This window comes from Odontesthes bonariensis, chromosome 21 (assembly GCF_027942865.1).
Source record: "Odontesthes bonariensis isolate fOdoBon6 chromosome 21, fOdoBon6.hap1, whole genome shotgun sequence".
Lineage (NCBI taxonomy): Eukaryota > Metazoa > Chordata > Actinopteri > Atheriniformes > Atherinopsidae > Odontesthes > Odontesthes bonariensis.
The window spans coordinates 33,514,482-33,523,218 of NC_134526.1; positions in this window are offsets into that span (position 1 = coordinate 33,514,482).

Consider the following 8,737-nt stretch of genomic DNA (forward strand, 5'->3'; position numbering starts at 1 on the left):
TTTACGTATGTGGATAAAAAACAGATCTCCATTTTCTTTCCACAAAGGAAAAAGAGACAGAAACTGCCTAATTTACAACAACCTTCGGCCCTTTGAAAGTTTTTCAACAGACGCTTGCCATAAGATTGGGATAAACTAAAATGTACAAAGGATCTTTCTGTTGGAAAAGTGGGAGACCTCAATATCTTATCTTCACCATAAATCGAAGTTGACACTTTAACACCCTTTCCCACCAGAGAACCGACCAGATGGCTACACACGAACTGAGAAGACTTCACTAATACTTACTTTTAGTCGAATCTTAAAACTATATTAAATGTGTTTGATAACCGTATACAATTTCTTTCAGGTTTCCAGCTTGATCACAAGACGCATATAGAGACAATTTGTACGATTCTGGCTTAAATATTGACAAAGAACTGATTTTGGTGGAAAATGCCCAACCTGCCTGATGGAACCACATTGCCCCCTAGTGGTCTGCAGTGTTGATTAGTTGAACATTTAAATCCCAGAGGACTCAGTAAAATGGACAAGATATATGCAACAATTTAACTTTTAACGATGTCCCTTCAGTATCTATTTGGTATTTGTTTGCTATCCCCATTGTTAACACAGAAAATCAACATTGTGTGGTTCGCTATTCATATGTCACGACTTCATAGATATCCATCTGAATTTTGAAACTCATAATCGTCTCTATTATGTTGTGTGTTATTTGATGTCTTTATAGTGCAAGTCTATGTTATATCTTTAATCTGCATATTTTAACAAGATGTGGTGTTTTCAGAATCACCGAGACAAATGTTCTATGAGACAGAGTAATGGAGAAATAAGAGTTTCTTTGTCTCATCCAGAAATCCCCATATAAATGCTGATCGCCTTACAGAGACATACAGGCAGACGTCACCACAGTTCAGGCATATCATTGGCTGAAAGAGTAGTGTAAGCTTATGTCATGCCCCGCCTCCGAGAGTCAAACCCCGGAGCCCGCGAAACCAGACTCAGAAGATCAAAAAGAACGGAGCAGAAGAAAGAAGAAAGAGGACAGAGAAGAAGGAGATTTGAGCAGAGCAGAGAATGGATGAGATCACAGTTGCTCAGGGAGCAGATTAGATGTGATTTTCAGTTGTTCAGTTTCTCAGATCTGGAGAGATTTGAAGAGAGTGGAAAGATGAGAGGATGAGCCGTGCAGAATACAACAAAGGGAGGAAGGAGATGGCAGAAAGACCCAAGGAAGAAACAGAATGAAGTCTGAAGATGCACGTTTTTCGTGTTTTTGTTCGTCCATCGTCATCCATGTACTTTTTACGTCGCACGCTCTATCCTCCGCCGTTACACGCCATCATCACCTTTTCCTACCAAGAAGCCAACTCCAAGCAACCTTTTATTAATCTTCTGTGAACTTAAGTTCACTTCATCAGAGAAGCAACGGACCAACTCTGACACTCGGAGGATTTGATCATCTAACCACAGCCCTCGGCACCATCGTTCCCGTTTCCCGGTGAAAGAAGCAACTGAGAAGTCCGCTAAAGTCAGCCACCACAACCAGGAAGGCCCAGAGAGCGGAAGAGAAATCCCCTCGGACCCCGCGTGGCCGCTGCCGTGTTCCGAGCTGACTAAGCAGAACTTCAGCACAGTAAGACCGACCCGTTTTCACCTTAAAGTGGGTTTGATGGATGTCTCGAGGCTTTCACAGAATGATAAATTAATCCGAAATGTCAGTATTTAGCGTCAAATAGTCAGCCAACCCAAACTATTTGAATACATCCAGTATCTCTCCATTCCCCATATTTTATTTTATATTCACTAAGTGTTTTATATAATCACCCATATTCCATGCATCTCCTGTTTGTTTAAAGGTTCATGTCTAAGATCATATCATTGTAATAAACAGTTCATATATCTATATATATATGTTATAATCACAGATTGTGTCGTATGCTTTCTTTACGTAATGTCTGTCCAACCAAATGAGAACTTTCACGAAAGTAGCGAGATATGAGATTGATTATTAATTGATTATTAAATTGATTATTAATTTAACATACCAGGATCGTAAGATTTTAACAGTTTTCCTCCCTGACTGTAACTTAAAACAAGTTAAAATAAAGGAAGGTGGTGCCCTAAATTCGAGGTTTAAGGTTTATTTGAGACAGTGAGAACGTCTTATAAATCCTTATATTTGATGCATATATAAATGCCCAATAACGCTACAATGATCTCTGCTGTTAGTTCTCATCAGAACTCTGGCTGCAGCATTTTGGATCAACTGAAGGCTTTTCAGAGAATATGTGGGACAGCCCAATAATAAAGAATTACAGTAGTCCAATCCTGAAGTAACAAATGCATGGACTAGTTTTTCTGCATCACTCTGAGACAAGATGTTCCTGATTTTAACAATATTACGAAGATGAAAGAAGGCAGTCCTAGAAACCTGTTTTATATGCGAGTCAAATGATAAATTCTGGTCAAAAATAACTCCAAGGTTCCTCACTGTAGAACTAGAAGCCAAGGAAATACCATCTAGAGTAACTATATAGCTAGACAATTTCTCCCTGAAACGCTCAGGTCCAAAGATAACGACTTCAGTTTTGTCTGAATTTAGAAGCAGACAGTTCTGAGTCATCCAGGTCTTTATGTCTTTAAGACATGCTTGTAGTCTGACCAACCTATTGGGTTCATCTGGTTTTATAGATAAGTACAGCTGAGTATCATCAGCATAGCAATGGAAATTTATGCCATGCTGTCTAATAATGTTACCTAATGGAAGCATGTATAAAGTGAAAAGAATTGGTCCAAGCACAGAACCCTGAGGAACTCCATGACTTACTCTGGTGTGTGAGGAAGATTCTTCATTTACAAGAACAAACTGAAATCTATCAGATAAATATGACTTCAACCAGCCTAATGCAGTTCCTTTAATCCCAATAACATGTTCAAGTCTCTGTAATAAGATACTGTGATCGACCGTATCAAATGCAGCACTGAGATCCAACAGGACAAGCACAGACACAAGTCCGCTATTGTTGTGGAGAAATTAGAGTCGAATCCCGCGTTGGTCAGCCGTCCATTGGGGAGTTTATTGAACAAACCGTCACAGCAAAACGTGCATACAGAATGTACAAAATGTCCACCGTCTTCATTTTGTGACACCCCTTTTATACCGTTTTATCATAACAAGTGTACGTGGCCCTCTCTGGAGGCGCCTAGCTTTCGCAGTTTATCATAAACACGCTCATTCTAACTATCAACAATATTCTGAACCAGTCAACAAGGCACAGGATGTAACTAGGCCAGAAGTCATGAACAGGTCATGACATCCTTCTCCCACATAGTCCCCCCTGAAATCACTTATCAGTGATTTAATAAAGAAATAAACTAAAATGAAAGAAAATCATCCCACATAGTTAATTAAGAATTAATTAACATAATCAACACTAAATTATTCTAATAATTCTACAATATCAATCAACGCAACCATTTTGAATACATGAAAAGGGATATATATATGTGTGTACTTGAATCACATTAAATGATTAAATTAAATGAAACGATATTGATTTCAACAACAATACAAGTTTTACATTGCCATCACACTTGTCCACTGTTCGCAGTGCATAGGTGCGAAAAACCCACCGGCTGCTACTTTCGTAACTCATGTTCTTATCTTGGGAAAATTCACCTACGGCCCCCCCCACTGGCGACCGACCACTTTACCAAGGTCACACTCCGAACAGTTGACTGACACAATTGGCAATGGACATATCAGTGATCAGTTTTGATTGATAATACACATAAACTGAATACACCACCTTCAAATCAGTTAATCACCGTTTTGTATCAAGTACAATACATAAAATTATGGATTATCACACAACAATAGTAATAAAATGCAATGTAATGCAGCTCCTCCAGTCCCGTCCCATCTCCTGTACTCTGGTGCCGTCTGCTTCTGGCCGAACATCCGTCCGGCTGGGTCTGGAACTGCTAAGCTAACTCTGGGAGGAGAGGTCGCCAGTACGTCACTCCCAATCAAAGAGATCTTCAGCATCTCTTCTCCCTGTCAGACTATACTTGGTTCCACCCTCGAAGAAAGAAACTTGTGAACCGTCCGTTGATAACCTTCATTCGTTGACCCGCTCTCCCATGCGTTGGTCCTCAGACCTGGTCTCGCATGGTCATCCGCCTCCAGATTCCTTCCGCTGTTTGTTTGAACATCACTTGCAGCAAACACCTTCTCAGAATGGGCATAATGCAACACACCAATAGGGAAACCATCCTCACTATCAACAATATTGCTATTCCCGCCTTAACTGCCATCGCTCCCCCTTCTCCCAAAATCCCAAACAGACCAGTCCACCACCGTTCACCTCCACCAGCATCACACGTCAGCTCCTCTCTCCGTTCTCTGAACTCCTTCACGGCCGTTGTAAACGTTCTATCAGCTGCAGTGTTCCCGGGTATAAATGTACAACATTTTCCCCAAACATCTGGCACACACCATTTTCCCTTCTAATATCCATTCTAAAACTTGTCTGTTCTACCAAGCCATCCTACTCGTCTCATGTAGTTGTTCTCCAAAGCCTGCAAACCCTTCACTCGTGTAGCTAAGAATTCCCTGTTGGTTGTCTTATATGTAATTAGTCCATTCCCCATTTTGTTAAATATGATTCCCTGCAAACCAGCCTCAAATCCAGCTGCAATCTCCCTGTGTGCTTTGAGCTCAAAAGGAATCCCTCTCGGCTGCCCTATTGCATCCAAGTAAACGTGCTTATCCATGATGTAGTCACCACTAGACCTTTTAACTCTCCCTTTTTCCACATCCAAACCTCGCATCTCCTTTACCTTGTCATACACTAACACAACTGATGTGTTCCTCCTCACCAGTGCCCAAAAACCTATCTCCCTGTTGGGTAGCACATTTAACAAAACATCATCTCCACACATCCAGTAACTCTCAGCCACTGGGTGTGTCTGATCCCCAAAAAGATACAGAGTTAAAATGATCATTTCTATATTTTCACATTTTGATCCAAATAAATAAATCCCAATAAATCTTGTTTTCATTTAACAGTAGTACTACCTACGCGAGTTCCAAAAGCATTCAAACTCACCATCGTAATCTACTCTATAATCAGTGGGAGGCCCCTCCTGTGATGTACCCAGATTAAATTCAGCACAAGAAGACTCCAATTTGTGGCCCTTCCTTATTTTGAAAATAACTATGTAATTTATTTGGCCCAAACATCAATCTGCACTTAATACCACACATAGGAAACAATAACCGTTTATCCTTTTCCGATGTGAACCTACCTTCTCTGCATTCCCGTTGCTGGACCACTGCACAATCCCTGAAGGTGTGTGGCTCTGGAACAACAACAGGCAATGCCCCCGGAGCGTCTGCGCATATGAGACACTCCGTCGCTGATCATTGGTAACTTTCAGCAGTGCAGTTTCTGTGCTATGATGCACTCTGAATCCTGACTGAAACTCTTCAAACAGATTATTTCTGTGGAAATGATCACAAAGCTGAGCTCCAACTATTTTTTCAAGAACTTTAGACATAAAAGGGAGATTGGATATAGGTCTATAATGAGCACACCTCTGAATCAAGAGTAGGTTTTTTAAGTAAAGGTTTAATTACAGCAACCTTAAAAGTCTGAGGTACATATCCTGTCAACACAGACAGATTGATCAAATCCAATATGGAAGTGTCAATTAATGGGAAAACCTCCTTGAACAGTCTGGTTGGGATTGGGTCTAAAACACAAGTTGATGGTTTAGAAGAGACTATTGCTGTTGTTAGCTCAGAGAGATCAACTGGAAAGAAGCTGTCTGTGTCAGGGTCTGTGTTTTCTGTCCGTCTTGTGTGGTTTTTGTCTGTCTTTAAGTTTTATTTTTATGTTGGGTGATGCCTGCTGCTTCCAGCAGCATCCACAAGATGCCGCCTGTGACAGCACTCCTGAGGAATGCTGAGTCGCTAATCCTTCTCACCTGCGGCTGATGAAGAGGATGATTGCTGGCCTTCTTAAACAGCTGGCAGACGTCTCCTCCCCGCCTGAGTGTTAACTTCCCATGGTAACACAGTGTTCGGAGTTAGGTCCTCCTGTTGATCTCCTCGTTGCTGACTCTTCGTTGTCCTCCTTTTCAGACCCTCCTTGTGCCTCCTGCGTGTGCCGTCTGCCCCGGGAGCTCTGTGGGTGTTTCCCCCGTCGTCTGTCTGGATCTCGTTGTGTTCCCTCACGACGCTGCTGGTACCACCAGTCAGACGCCAGCCCTGTGCACTCGTTCCTCCTGTCCTCCTCGTACGGATTCCCCTCTGGACGCCACAGAACCTACCTACCGGTGTTCGGACCCGTCTGGAGCTGTAGTCCTTCGGATCAGTCGAGCAACTGCTCTGTCTCAACTTACCCAACCATTTGACGCCCAAGTAAGGACCCCTCCGTTGCTTAATTCCGCTCCCTCGACCACCTCCACTAACTCTCCCTCTGCCCACAGTGAGACGATCCCGTCGGCTGATCCAGTTCGTGTTTTTCCACTTCCCCTTTCCCGATCATCCAATAAACATATTTAACTGATTCTTGGTTCCCCTGAGTCGTGTTCTGCATGTGGGTTAGATCCCTTAAACCCACCATGACAGTCTGAATACAAATCAGTTTCTAAAGATACTTCTAAAGCTGCTGTACTTGATGATACATCACTGATAATAGTGGGAAGGACTCCATCAATCTTCTCTCTGATAGAAACAATTTTATTAATAAAGAAGCTCATGAAATCATCACTGCTGAGAGTAAAGGAATAACTGGCTCAGCAGAGCTCGGACTCTTAGTCAGACTGGCTACAGTGCTGAAAAGAAACCTGGGATTGTTCTTATTCTCTTCTATCAATGATGAATAATAAGCAGTTCTAGCTTTACGAAGGGCTTTCTTATACGTTATTAAACTATCTTTCCAGACTAATTGAGACTCTTCTAAATTAGAGGAACGCCACTGTCTCTCCAGCTTTCTTGCAGTCTGCTTTAAAGCACGCAGCTGTGAATTATACCAAGGAGACAACCTCTTCTGACTGATTACCTTCCTTTTCAGAGGGGCAACATTGTCCAGTGCTGTACGCATTGAAACTATAGTGCAGTCAACAAGAGAGTCAAGTGCTGCTGGAGTAAAGTCTAGGTAGTCGTCCTCTGTCATATCTGCACATGGCAGTGAAGAAAAGGATGATGGAATTAATTCTTTAAATCTGGTTACAGCATCCTCTGATAGACACCTTCTATATGTAAATTTCTTCTCAGAAACTGTATAGTCAAGTAATGTAAACTCAAAGGTTATCAGAAAATGGTCAGATAAGAGGGAACACTGTTAACTGTTCACTCTCAATGCCATAAGTCAGCACAAGATCAAGGGTGTGATTAAGGCAGTGAGTCGGTCTGTGAACACTAGAGAAAATCCAATAGAGTCTAATATAGAATTAAAGTTCATATTCAGGCTGTCATTTTCAACATCTACATGAATATTAAAGTCACCCACTACAATGACTTTATCTGTACTCAGCACTAACTGGGATAAAAACTCTGAGAATTCAGACAGAAACTCAGAATAAGGGCCAGGTGGACGATACACAACAACAAACACAAGAGGTTTCTGGGATTTCCACTTTGCGTGGGAAAGTGGGCTGGTATGAAAATCAAACCTACTAAGTCTAGAAGTATCTCAATAAGTAGAGGGAAATTAAGTGATAGAAAGTTTGTAATAGATGAAGAAAATATTCCAATAATTAGGGGGAAAAAGTTAAGGCAGTAGTTAGGCAGTAAAGAGTTTAGGCAGGTGTTACTAGGCAGACATGAATGATGGAGAGCGGGCAGTGCAGTTTTGGAAAGATGTGCTCAGGGACTGGATAGAATAGATAAATCTGGGCTTCCAGGAAAGTTGGGGAGGAAGTGGAAACCAAGAATGGCAGCTCAGGAGGCAGAAGCAACTCTTAAGCCCTATTCGGACGGGACTAGTTCAATGGGGGGACGTATGGTAATGTTGGTTAACCAGACGACGCCAGGGAGAAGAAATGACCAATTCAGACGGGACAAGAGATCCCTGTAATATTCATCTAACATGGGAGGAGTTGTTGGTTACGCACAACCGTGACATCCTGGATGCTATGCAGCTTTATTTCACTTCCGTAAACCCCATCTGTAAACAGACATGGCGCCGACCAGGTCGAAGCAAGCCAAAGTCCGAAATTGGATGCGTGCTTGCAAGCAGCGCTTCATCCAGAACCTCCATGTTTGCAAACAGACACACCTAATTGTTTCTCTCTTTAAAAGGATGTGATGACATATTCCATACTTATTACCGAAGGTCGCATTCGCACGGGATTAGTATTACCTATGGTAGATACTCCGGACCGTTTCACAGGAGGTAGAATTCTCGGCAAAGTTTACCAACATACTCCGCTATCTTTACTGACATGGCGCGTTCGGACGGGACTAGATTTCCCGGTTATTATTACTTTACCCCAGGTCCCCCCATTAAACTAGTCCCGTCCGAATAGGGCTTTAGACATACAGAGATTGTGGGTAATGTGCAGATAGGCCGGGGAGGCTTGGGGCTTGGCCCAGGCAAACCAGTGTGGAGTAGAGCAGGTCCCAAGGAGAAGAGAAAGCTAGTTGTTGTGCAGGTTCGTAGACAGGAGGAAATGTTATGGGGTGCAAAGGCAGTGGCTCAGGCTAAGCAGGGACAGTGGTTGA